Source organism: Salmo salar, chromosome ssa24, assembly GCF_905237065.1.
Source record: "Salmo salar chromosome ssa24, Ssal_v3.1, whole genome shotgun sequence".
In the NCBI taxonomy this organism is placed as follows: domain Eukaryota; kingdom Metazoa; phylum Chordata; class Actinopteri; order Salmoniformes; family Salmonidae; genus Salmo; species Salmo salar.
In genome coordinates, this window is record NC_059465.1 from 41,686,734 (window position 1) to 41,700,868 (window position 14,135).

Sequence of the window (14,135 nt, forward strand, 5' to 3'; positions counted from 1 at the left end):
TTAATCACTCTCTGTGACCCTGATTTAATCACTCTCTGTGACCCTGATTTAATCACTCTGTGTGACCCTGATTTAGCACACTGCAATAAAAGGTTTAAGGAGCTACATGTAATATTTTTGCATCTTGTCATTTCAGAAAATAGCCTTAATGTATCTACAGTAATAGTGGCGTGATAGTTTCACAGTATTCTCTTTTTGGAGGCTTCTGCAAGTTCTGCTGTATCTGTCAGGGCACTCTGGGAGAGAGAGAGAGTGAAAGAGAGAAAGATAGAAAGAAAAGAAAGAGGGAGAGGTAGAGAGCTAAAGAGAGAAGGTGAGAGAGAGAAGTGCTTTGGTTGTGTTTTGTTTGGCCAGCCACATCTCTGTTGTGTTTTGTTTGGCCAGCCACATCTCTGTTGTGTTTTGTTTGGCCAGCCACATCTCTGTTGTGTTTTGCTTGGCCAGCCACATCTCTGGTGTGTTTTGGTTGGCAGGCCACATCTCTGTTGTGTTTTGGTTGGCAGGCCACATCTCTGGTGTGTTTTGGTCGGCCAGCCACATCTGGTGTGTTTTGGTTGGCAGGCCACATCGCTGGTGTGTTTTGGTTGGCAGGCCACATCTCTGGTGGTTTTGGTTGGCAGGCCACATCTCTGGTGTGTTTTGGTTGGCCAGCCACATCTGGTGTGTTTTGGTTGGCAGGCCACATCTGGTGTGTTTTGGTTGGCCAGCCACATCTGGTGTGTTTTGGTTGGCAGGCCACATCTCTGGTGTGTTTTGGTTGGCAGGCCACATCTCTGGTGGTTTTGGTTGGCAGGCCACATCTCTGGTGTGTTTTGGTTGGCAGGCCACATCTCTGTTGTGTTTTGGTTGGCCAGCCACATCTCTGTTGTGTTTTGGTTGGCCAGCCACATCTCTGTTGTGTTTTGTTTGGCCAGCCACATCTCTGTTGTGTTTTGTTTGGCCAGCCACATCTCTGTTGTGTTTTGTTTGGCCAGCCACATCTCTGTTGTGTTTTGTTTGGCAGGCCACATCTCTGTTGTGTTTTGTTTGGCAGGCCACATCTCTGTTGTGTTTTGTTTGGCAGGCCACATCTCTGTACCCATGATGACCCCTCTTACAGACATCTGACACATAAGTGTCTCAGTCTATATTGTGGCAGCGGAATGTACACATTCTCTGACCCTCTGAAGCAAAGAACCTATAGAACAGGATACGTCATGAGTTACTGTGAGGAGGAGGAGGAAGAAGAGGAAGAGGAAGAGGCAAAGTGATACCAAGGGCTTGTTTTAGTGAGATAATGGGTGGGTTAATATTTTTTTTATTTAACTAGGCAAGTCAGTTAAGAACAAATTCTTATTTACAATGACGGCCTACCGGGGAACAGTGGCTTAACTGCCTTGTTCAGGGGCAGAATGTCAGATTTTACCTTGTCAGCTCAGGGATTCAATCCAGCAACCTTTTAGTTACTGTCCCAATGCTCTAACCACTAGGCTACCTGCCCCCTCTACACTCTAACCACTAGGCTACCTGCCCCCTCTACACTCTAACCACTAGGCTACCTGCCCCCTCTACACTCTAACCACTAGGCTACCTGCCCCCTCTACACTCTAACCACTAGGCTACCTGCCCCCTCTACACTCTAACCACTAGGCTACCTGCCCCCTCTACACTCTAACCGCTAGGCTACCTGCCCCCTCTACACTCTAACCACTAGGCTACCTGCCACCTCTACACTCTAACCACTAGGCTACCCTGCCGTCCCTACACTCTAACCACTAGGCTACCCTGCCGTCCCTACACCCTAACCACTAGGCTACCTGCCACCTCTACACTCTAACCACTAGGCTACCTGCCACCTCTACACTCTAACCACTAGGCTACCTGCCACCTCTACACTCTAACCACTAGGCTACCCTGCCGTCCCTACACCCTAACCACTAGGCTACCTCCCACCTCTACACTCTAACCACTAGGCTACCTGCCACCTCTACACTCTAACCACTAGGCTACCAGCCACCTCTACACTCTAACCACTAGGCTACCCTGCCGTCCCTACACTCTAACCACTAGGCTACCTGCCGTCCCTACACTCTAACCACTAGGCTACCTGCCGTCCCTACACCCTAACCACTAGGCTACCTGCCACCTCTACACTCTAACCACTAGGCTACCCTGCCCTCCCTACACTCTAACCACTAGGCTACCTGCCGTCCCTACACTCTAACCACTAGGCTACCTGCCCCCTCTACACTCTAACCACTAGGCTACCTGCCCCCTCTACACTCTAACCACTAGGCTACCTGCCCCCTCTACACTCTAACCGCTAGGCTACCTGCCCCCTCTACACTCTAACCACTAGGCTACCTGCCGCCCCTACACTCTAACCACTAGGCTACCTGCCACCTCTACACTCTAACCACTAGGCTACCTGCCACCTCTACACTCTAACCACTAGGCTACCTGCCACCTCTACACTCTAACCACTAGGCTACCCTGCCGTCCCTACACCCTAACCACTAGGCTACCTCCCACCTCTACACTCTAACCACTAGGCTACCTGCCACCCCTACACTCTAACCACTAGGCTACCTGCCACCTCTACACTCTAACCACTAGGCTACCTGCCACCTCTTCACTCTAACAACTAGGCTACCTGCCACCTCTACACTCTAACCACTAGGCTACCTGCCACCTCTACACTCTAACCACTAGGCTACCAGACACCTCTACACTCTAACCACTAGGCTACCTGCCACCTCTACACTCTAACCACTAGGCTACCTGCCACCTCTACACTCTAACCACTAGGCTACCCTGCCGCCCCTACACCCTAACCACTAGGCTACCTCCCACCTCTACACTCTAACCACTAGGCTACCTGCCACCTCTACACTCTAACCACTAGGCTACCAGCCACCTCTACACTCTAACCACTAGGCTACCCTGCCGTCCCTACACCCTAACCACTAGGCTACCTGCCACCTCTACACTCTAACCACTAGGCTACCCTGCCGTCCCTACACTCTAACCACTAGGCTACCTGCCGTCCCTACACTCTAACCACTAGGCTACCTGCCGTCCCTACACTCTAACCACTAGGCTACCTGTTGCCCCAAATATCATTAATATAATTTCTCAAATGACACACACACACGAACACACACACAAACACACACACAAACACACACAGCCGTCCTCAAGGCTCTAGGGTCCGTGACTGATGAAATCAAATAAAATGTTAATTGTCACATGCGTCATAAACAGCAGGTGGAGACTAACAGTGAAATGCTTACTTGCGGGCCCTTCACAACAATGCAGAATACACAAATAAATACATAAATAAATAAATAATAATAATAATAGAAAAAAAATAGTAACACAATAAATAAATCCACAATGAGCAATGATAGCATGGCTACAGTGGGGGAAAAAAGTATTTGATCCCATGCTGATTTTGTACGTTTGCCCACTTACAAAGAAATGATCAGTCTATAATTTTAATAGTAGGTTTATTTGAACAGTGAGAGAGAATAAAAACAAAAAAATCCAGAAAAACGCATGTCAAAAATGTTATAAAATGATTTGCATTTTAATGAGGGAAATAAGTATTTGACCCCTCTGCAAAACATGACTTAGTACTTGGTGGCAAAACCCTTGTTGGCAATCACAGAGGTCAGACGTTTCTTGTAGTTGGCCACCAGGTTTGCACACATCTCAGGAGGGATTTTGTCCCACTCCTCTTTGCAGATCTTCTTCAAGTCATTAAGGTTTCGAGGCTGACGTTTGGCAACTCAAACCTTCAGCTCCCTCCACAGATTTTCTATGGGATTAAGGTCTGGAGACTGGCTAGGCCACTCCAGGACCTTAATGTGCTTCTTCTTAAGCCACTCCTTTGTTGTCTTGGCCGTGTGTTTTGGGTCATTGTTATGCTGGAATACCCATCCACGACCCATTTTCAATGCCCTGGCTGAGGGAAGGAGGTTCTCACCCAAGATTTGATGGTACGTGGCCCCGTCCATCGTCCCTTTGATGCGGTGAAGTTGTCCTGTCCCCTTAGCAGAAAAACACCCCCAAAGCATAATGTTTCCACCTCCATGTTTGACGGTGGAGATGGTGTTCTTGGGGTCATAGGCAGCATTCCACCTCCTCCAAACACGGCGAGTTGAGTTGATGTCAAAGAGCTCCATTTTGGTCTCATCTGACCACAACACTTTCACCGGTTGTCTTCTGAGTCATTCAGATGTTCATTGGCAAACTTCAGACGGGCATGTATAAGTATTCTTGAGCAGGGGGACCTTGCGGGTGCTGCAGGATTTCAGTCCTTCACGGCGTAGTGTGTTACCAATTGTTTTCTTGGTGACTATGGTCCCAGCTGCCTTGAGATCATTGACAAGATCCTCCCGTGTAGTTCTGGGCTGATTCCTCCCCGTTCTCATGATCATTGCAACTCCACGAGGTGAGATCTTGCATGGAGCCCCAGGCCGAGGGATATTGACAGTTCTTTTGTGTTTCCTCCATTTGTGAATAATCGCACCAAATGTTGTCACCTTCTCACCAAACTGCTTGGCGATGGTCTTGTAGCCCATTCCAGCCTTGTGTAGGTCTACAATCTTGTCCCTAACATCCTTGGAGAGCTCTTTGGTCTTGGCCATGGTGGAGAGTTTGGAATCTGATTGATTGATTGCTTCTGTGGACAGGTGTCTTTTTTCCAGGTAACAAGCTGCGGTTAGGAGCACTCCCTTTAAGAGTGTGCTCCTAATCTCAGCTCGTTACCTGTATAAAAGACACCTGGGAGCCAGAAATCTTTCTGATTGAGAGGGGGTCAAATACTTATTTCCCTCATTAAAATGCAAATCAATTTCTAACATTTTTGACATGCGTTTTTTTTCTGGATATTTTTGTTATTCTGTCTCTCACTGTTCAAATAAACCTACCATTAAAATTATAGACTGATCCTTTCTTTGTCCGTGGGCAAACGTACAAAATCAGCAGGGGATCAAATACTTTTTCCCCCCAATGTATATACTGTACATGGGACACCAGTACCAAGTCAATGATAGCATGGCTATATACTGTACATCTTAATGTTTACATATCTTACATTACTCATCTCATATGTATATACTGTATTTTATATATCTATTGCACCTTGCCTATGCCGCTCGGTCATCGCTCATCCATATTTTTATATGTACATATTCTTATTCCAGCCATTAACTTAGATAACCAATAACATATGATTTGATTTGATTACATGGGACACCAGTGGGACACCAGTACCAAGTCAATGATAGAGTCCAGTGTGTGGGTATAGAGTCAAAAATAATTAGAGCAAAAAGGTGTAAATGCAGATAGTCCAGGTAGTTGTAGTCCAGGTAACTGTAGTCCAGGTAACTGTAGTCCAGGTAGCTGTAGTCCAGGTAACTGTAGTCCAGGTAGCTGTATTCCTGGTAACTGTAGTCCAGGTAACTGTAGTCCAGGTAACTGTAGTCCAGGTAACTGTAGTCCGGGTAACTGTAGTCCAGGTAACTGTAGTCCAGGTAGCTGTAGTCCAGGTAACTGTAGTCCAGGTAGCTGTAGTCCAGGTAACTGTAGTCCAGGTAGCTGTAGTCCAGGTAACTGTAGTCCAGGTAACTGTAGTCCAGGTAACTGTAGTCCAGGTAACTGTAGTCCGGGTAACTGTAGTCCAGGTAACTGTAGTCCAGGTAGCTGTAGTCCAGGTAACTGTAGTCCAGGTAGCTGTAGTCCAGGTAACTGTAGTCCAGGTAACTGTAGTCCAGGTAACTGTAGTCCAGGTAACTGTAGTCCAGGTAACTGTAGTCCAGGTAGCTGTAGTCCAGGTAACTGTAGTCCAGGTAGCTGTAGTCCAGGTAGCTGTAGTCCAGGTAACTGTAGTCCAGGTAGCTGTAGTCCAGGTAACTGTAGTCCAGGTAGCTGTAGTCCAGGTAACTGTAGTCCAAGTAACTGTAGTCCAGGTAACTGTAGTCCAGGTAACTGTAGTCCAGGTAGCTGTAGTCCAGGTAGCTGTAGTCCAGGTAACTGTAGTCCAGGTAACTGTTTAGCAATCTTATGGCTTGGGGCTAGAAGTTGTTCAAGAGCCTTTTGGGCCCAGACTTAGCTCTCCAGTACAGTCTATGACTTGGGTGGCTGGAGTCGTTGACCATTTTTAGGGCCTTCCTCTGACACAGCCTGAAAGAGAGATCCTGGATGGCAGGGAGTTCGGCCACAGTGATGTACTGGGCCGTACCCACTACCCTCTGTAGCGCCCTGCTGTTGGATGCCAAGCAGTTGCCATACCAAGCAGTGATGCAGCCAGTCAAGATGCTGTCAATGGTGCAGCTGTAGAACTTTTTGAAGATCTGATGGGCCCCATGCCAAATTGTTTTAGCCTCCTGAGGGGGAAGAGGCGTTGTTGTGCCCTCTTCAGGACTGTGTTGGTGCGTGTGGACCATGATAGATCCTTAGTGATGTGGACACCGAGGAACTTGAAGCTCTCGACCGTCTCCACTACAGCTGGTCGATGTGAATGGGGGCGTGTTTGGCCCTCCGTTTTCTGTAGTCCACGATCAGCTCCTTGGTATTACTGACGTTGAAGGAGAGGTTGTAGTCCTGGCACCACACTGCCAGGTCTCTGACCTCCACCCTATAGGCTGTCTCATCGTCGTTGGTGATCAGGCCTACCACCGTTGTGTCATCGGCAAACTTGATGACGGCCTTCGGCCTTCTTAATGTTAACCTGTTTAAAGGTATTTTTAAAGGTCTTACTCACATCGGCTACGGAACAGCTGGTGCTCTCACGCATGGTTCAGTGTTGCGTGCCTCAAAGCGAACATCGTCTGGTAGCCTCGTGTCACTGGGCAGCTGTCGGCTGGGTTTCCCATTGTAATCCGTGATAGTTTGCAAGCCCTGCCACATCCGACAAGCATCAAAGCCAGTGTAGTAGGATTCCATCTTAGTCACGTATTGATGCTTTGCCTGTTTGATGGTTGGTCGGATGGCGCAGAGGAGTATTTGTGTGCATATGCAGTGCATTCGGAAAGTATTCAGACCCCTTGACTTATTCCACATTTTATTACGTTACAGCCTTATTCTAAAATGGATTAAAAAAATAAATAATCGTCAGCAATCTATACACAATACCCCATAATGACATCACAATACCCCATAATGACATCACAATACCCCATAATGACATCACAATACCCCATAATGATAATGACATCACAAAACCCCACAATGACAAAGTGAAAACAGATTTATAGACATTTTTTGCAAATGTATTAAAAATAATAAACAGAATAAATAGGTATTCAGACCCTTTGCTATGAGACTCAAAATTTAACTCAGGTGCGTCCTGTTTCCATTGTTCATCCTTGAGATGTTTCTACAACGTGATTGGCGTCCACCTGTGGTAAATTAAATTGATTGGACATGATTTGGAAAGGCACACACCTGTCTATATAAGGTTCCACAGTTGACAGTGCATGTCAGAGCACAAACCAAGCCATGAGGTCGAAGGAATTGTCCGTAGAGCTCCTGTTTTTGCTTTTTCATTATGGGGTATTGTGATGTCATTATGGGCTATTGTGTGTAGATTGATGAGGAGGAAAAAAAACTATTTAATATATTATAGAATAAGGCTGTAATGTAACAAAATGTGGAAAAAGTCAAGGAGTGTGAATAATTTCAGAAGACACTGTATGTGTTTTCTCTGTACCAACATAAAATGACAATATGCTGTTAGAACCTCTGAATGATTAATGTTCATACACGTGGTTATCACAATGACGGTATGAATCTATAACTGCTAGGAATCTCACCTCAAATTAGAGCCAACCAGAGGAAGGATGTGGGTACCGGCAGCGTCCATGAACGGATCTGGCACGGCGAGGAAGAAACGGGAGCAAACACGTCACCATGGCAACCCTAGCTGCTACAGACATGCTGGCTCACATGGTAACGGAATTGGACAGGAGAACAGTGTAACCTAATGTTCCACAGAGTCCCCGATCTATTCACCCAACCAACCAACGTGTCAGAAAACAGATGTTCACACCATGCCAGGGTCAGAAAGTGTGTTACAGAATCAAACAAATAGCATTCAGTCTCACTGACTCCATCTTTCAGTCTCACTGACTCCATCTTTCAGTCTCACTGACTCCATCTTTCAGTCTCACTGACTCCATCTTTCAGTCTCACTGACTCCATCATTCAGTCTCACTGACTCCATCATTTAGTCTCACTGACTCCATCATTTAGTCTCACTGACTCCATCTTTCAGTCTCACTGACTCCATCATTCAGTCTCACTGACTCCATCATTCAGCCTCACTGACTCCATCTTTCAGTCTCACTGACTCCATCATTCAGTTCACTGACTCCATCATTCAGTTCACTGACTCCATCATTCAGTCTCACTGACTCCATCATTCAGTCTCACTGACTCCATCTTTCAGTCTCACTGACTCCATCATTCAGTCTCACTGACTCCATCATTCAGTCTCACTGACTCCATCATTCAGTCTCACTGACTCCATCTTTCAGTCTCACTGACTCCATCGTTCAGTCTCACTGACTCCATCGTTCAGTCTCACTGACTCCATCTTTCAGTCTCACTGACTCCATCTTTCAGTCTCACTGACTCCATCATTCAGTCTCACTGACTCCATCATTTAGTCTCACTGACTCCATCATTTAGTCTCACTGACTCCATCTTTCAGTCTCACTGACTCCATCATTCAGTCTCACTGACTCCATCATTCAGTCTCACTGACTCCATCTTTCAGTCTCACTGACTCCATCATTCAGTTCACTGACTCCATCATTCAGTTCACTGACTCCATCATTCAGTCTCACTGACTCCATCATTCAGTCTCACTGACTCCATCTTTCAGTCTCACTGACTCCATCATTCAGTCTCACTGACTCCATCTTTCAGTCTCACTGACTCCATCATTCAGTTCACTGACTCCATCATTCAGTCTCACTGACTCCATCATTCAGTCTCACTGACTCCATCTTTCAGTCTCACTGACTCCATCATTCAGTTCACTGACTCCATCATTCAGTTCACTGACTCCATCATTCAGTCTCACTGACTCCATCATTCAGTCTCACTGACTCCATCATTCAGTCTCACTGACTCCATCATTCAGTCTCACTGACTCCATCTTTCAGTCTCACTGACTCAATCTTTCAGTCTCACTGACTCCATCATTCACTCTTTACCTCCTTTCCCACTTCCTCTCTCTCTCCTTCCATCTCAAATTCAAATCAAATGTTATTTGTCACATGCGCCGAACACAACAGTTGAAGACCTTACAGTGAAATGCTGAATACAACAGGTGTAGTAGACCTTACAGTGAAATGCTGAATACAACAGGTGTAGTAGACCTCACAGTGAAATGCTGAATACAACAGGTGTAGACCTTACAGTGAAATGCTGAATACAACAGGTGTAGTAGACCTCACAGTGAAATGCTGAATACAACAGGTGTAGTAGACCTTACAGTGAAATGCTGAATACAACAGGTGTAGTAGACCTCACAGTGAAATGCTGAATACAACAGGTGTAGTAGACCTCACAGTGAAATGCTGAATACAACAGGTGTAGTAGACCTCACAGTGAAATGCTGAATACAACAGGTGTAGTAGACCTCACAGTGACATGCTGAATACAACAGGTGTAGTAGACTTCACAGTGAAATGCTGAATACAACAGGTGTAGTAGACCTCACAGTGAAATGCTGAATACAACAGGTGTAGTAGACCTCACAGTGAAATGCTGAATACAACAGGTGTAGTAGACCTCACAGTGAAATGCTGAATACAACAGGTGTAGTAGACCTTACAGTGAAATGCTGAATACAACAGGTGTAGTAGACCTCACAGTGAAATGCTGAATACAACAGGTGTAATAGACCTTACAGTGAAATGCTGAATACAACAGGTGTAGTAGACCTTACAGTGAAATGCTGAATACAACAGGTGTAGTAGACCTTACAGTGAAATGCTGAATACAACAGGTGTAATAGACCTTACAGTGAAATGCTGAATACAACAGGTGTAGAACTTACAGTGAAATGCTGAATACAACAGGTGTAGTAGACCTTACAGTGAAATGCTGAATACAACAGGTGTAGTAGACCTTACAGTGAAATGCTGAATACAACAGGTGTAGTAGACCTTACAGTGAAATGCTGAATACAACAGGTGTAGTAGACCTCACAGTGAAATGCTGAATACAACAGGTGTAGTAGACCTTACAGTGAAACGCTGAATATAACAGGTGTAGACCTTACAGTGAAATGCTGAATACAACAGGTGTAGTAGACATTACAGTGAAATGCTGAATACAACAGGTGTAGTAGACATTACAGTGAAACGCTGAATACAACAGGTGTAGTAGACCTTACAGTGAAATGCTTACTTACAAGCCCTTAACCAACAATGCAGGTTTAAGAAAAATATGAGTTAAGAAAAATATTTACTAAATAAACTAAAGTAAAAAATAACAATAACGAGTCTATACAGGGGGTACCGCTACCGAGTCGATGTGCAGGGATTCCTTATATTTATTTAACCAGGATAGTCCACTCAGTAACACTGCAAATAAAACAATACAAAAATGAATCGTGTATGTGTGTGATCCTATTGAGATCAATCAGGGAATCATTGGGAATCATTGGGAATCATTGGGAACATTGTCGGGTGGTTCCACACTGAGGGCCGTTTAAATGGTGACTCATACATTCTCTGACCAGCTGTGGTACACACCCCATCCCCTACACTGACACCAACACACACACATGCACATACAAACACTAATTTACATAGACTGTACACTTCAACGTGAGGCTGTGTGTTTTATAAATATGCATCATTATGAAATGTTGTACACATATGATAGTTATCTTCAGATGTTACCTTCAGAGGTTACCTTCAGAGGTTACCTTCAGATGTTACCTTCAGATGTTACCTTCAGATGTTACATTCAGATGTTACTTTCAGATGTTACCTTCAGATGTTACCTTCAGATGTTACCTTCAGATGTTACATTCAGATGTTACTTTCAGATGTTACCTTCAGATGTTACCTTCAGATGTTATCTTCAGATGTTATCTTCAGATGTTACCTCTAGATGTTACCTTTAGATGTTACCTTCAGATGTTACCTTCAGATGTTACCTTCAGATGTTACCTTCAGATGTTATCTTCAGATGTTATCTTCAGATGTTACCTCTAGATGTTACCTTCAGATGTTATCTTTAGATGTTACCTTCAGACGTTATCTTTAGATGTTACCTTCAGATGTTACCTTCAGATGTTACCTCTAGATGTTACCTTCAGATGTTATCTTTAGATGTTACCTTCAGATGTTACTTTCAGATGTTACCTCTAGATGTTACCTTCAGATGTTACCTTCAGATGTTACTTTCAGATGTTACCTCTAGATGTTACCTTCAGATGTTACCTTCAGATGTTACTTTCAGATGTTACCTCTTGATGTTACCTTCAGATGTTACCTTCAGATGTTACTTTCAGATGTTACCTCTAGATGTTACCTTCAGATGTTATCTTTAGATGTTACCTTCAGATGTTACCTCTAGATATTACCTTGAGATGTTACCTTCAGATGTTACCTTCAGATGTTACCTTCAGATGTTACCTTCAAATGTCACCTTTAGATGTTAACTTCAGATGTTACCTTCAGATGTTACTTTCAGATGTTACCTCTTGATGTTACCTTCAGATGTTACCTTCAGATGTTACTTTCAGATGTTACCTTGAGATGTTACCTTCAGATGTTACCTTCAGATGTTACCTTCAGATGTTACCTTCAGAGGTTACCTTCAAATGTCACCTTTAGATGTTAACTTCAGATGTTACCTTCAGATGTCACCTTTAGATATTTCCTTCAGATGTTACTTTCAGATGTTACCTTGAGATGTTACCTTCAGATGTTACCTTCAGATGTTACCTTCAGATGTTACCTTCAGAGGTTACCTTCAAATGTCACCTTTAGATGTTAACTTCAGATGTTACCTTCAGATGTCACCTTTAGATATTACCTTCAGAGGTTACCTTCAGATGTTACCTTCAGATGTTACATTCAGATGTTACTTTCAGATGTTACCTTCAGATGTTACCTTCAGATGTTACCTTCAGATGTTATCTTCAGATGTTACATTCAGATGTTACTTTCAGATGTTACCTTCAGATGTTACCTTCAGATGTTACCTTCAGATGTTATCTTTAGATGTTACCTTCAGATGTTACCTTCAGATGTTACCTTCAGATGTTATCTTCAGATGTTATCTTCAGATGTTACCTCTAGATGTTATCTTTAGATGTTACCTTCAGATGTTACCTTCAGATGTTATCTTTAGATGTTACCTTCAGATGTTATCTTTAGATGTTACCTTCAGATGTTACCTTTAGATATTACCTTCAGATGTTACTTTCAGATGTTACCTTGAGATGTTACCTTCAGATGTTACCTTCAGATGTTACCTTCAGATGTTATCTTTAGATGTTACCTTCAGATGTTACCTTCAGATGTTACCTTCAGATGTTACCTTCAGACGTTATCTTTAGATGTTACCTTCAGATGTTATCTTTAGATGTTACCTTCAGATGTTACCTCTAGATGTTACCTTCAGATGTTACCTTCAGATGTTACCTTCAGATGTTACCTCTAGATGTTACCTTCAGATGTTACCTTCAGATGTTACTTTCAGATGTTACCTCTAGATGTTACCTTCAGATGTTACCTTCAGATGTTACCTTCAGATGTTACCTTCAGATGTTACTTTCAGATGTTACCTCTAGTTGTTACCTTCAGATGTTACCTTCAGATGTTACCTTCAGATGTTACTTTCAGATGTTACCTCTAGATGTTACCTTCAGATGTTATCTTTAGATGTTACCTTCAGATGTTACCTCTAGATATTACCTTGAGATGTTACCTTCAGATGTTACCTTCAGATGTTACCTTCAGATGTTACCTTCAGAGGTTACCTTCAAATGTCACCTTTAGATGTTAACTTCAGATGTTACCTTCAGATGTCACCTTTAGATATTACCTTCAGATGTTACTTTCAGATGTTACCTTGAGATGTTACCTTCAGATGTTACCTTCAGATGTTACCTTCAGATGTTACCTTCAGAGGTTACCTTCAAATGTCACCTTTAGATGTTAACTTCAGATGTTACCTTCAGATGTCACCTTTAGATATTACCTTCAGATGTTACTTTCAGATGTTACCTTGAGATGTTACCTTCAGATGTTACCTTCAGATGTTACCTTCAGAGGTTACCTTCAAATGTCACCTTTAGATGTTAACTTCAGATGTTACCTTCAGATGTCACCTTTAGATATTACCTTCAGATGTTACTTTCAGATGTTACCTTCAGATGTTACCTTCAGCCTGATTCTCAATGTAAGACACTACAGTGGGTTACTACAGCCATTGGAGAGGCCAGAGTCCCTTTAGTTGTGTATTTCTAGGCTACGTCATCCACCTATAATAGCAGCACATTATGAGCTGTGCAAAACTGACCGCTAATGCATTTGCATACATATGCATCTGTTAGAGGGCGTGGAGACACTTAGTCAACAGTCAGGGAAGCAGGGGATGCGTCCCAGATAGAGGGCACACCCTCTATCACCCTGCAAAAAGATCCAGCTACCCCCCCTCCCACCCCATCACCCTACAAAAATATCCAGCTACCCCCCCTCGAACCCCATCACCCTACAAAAGATCCAGCTACCCCCCCCTCCACCCCATCACCCTACAAAAAGATCCAGTCACCCCCCCTTTCCCCAGTCACCCCCTCCCACCCCTCAACCCCCATATCCACCACTTCTCATCCCAAATGCCCCCCCAACTCTCCACCTTCTCCCCTGTGACCCCTCCACCCCCAACTCTCCACCTTCTCCCCTGTGACCCCTCCACCCCCAACTCTCCACCTTCTCCCCTGTGACCCCTCCACCCCCAACTCTCCACCTTCTCCCCTGTGACCACTCCACCCCCAACTCTCCACCTTCTCCCCTGTGACCCCTCCACCCCCAACACTCCACCTTCTCCCCTGTGACCCCTCCACCCCCAACACTCAGGACTGAAGTGTCACAAAGCAGGAAGAGGGGAAACAGTTG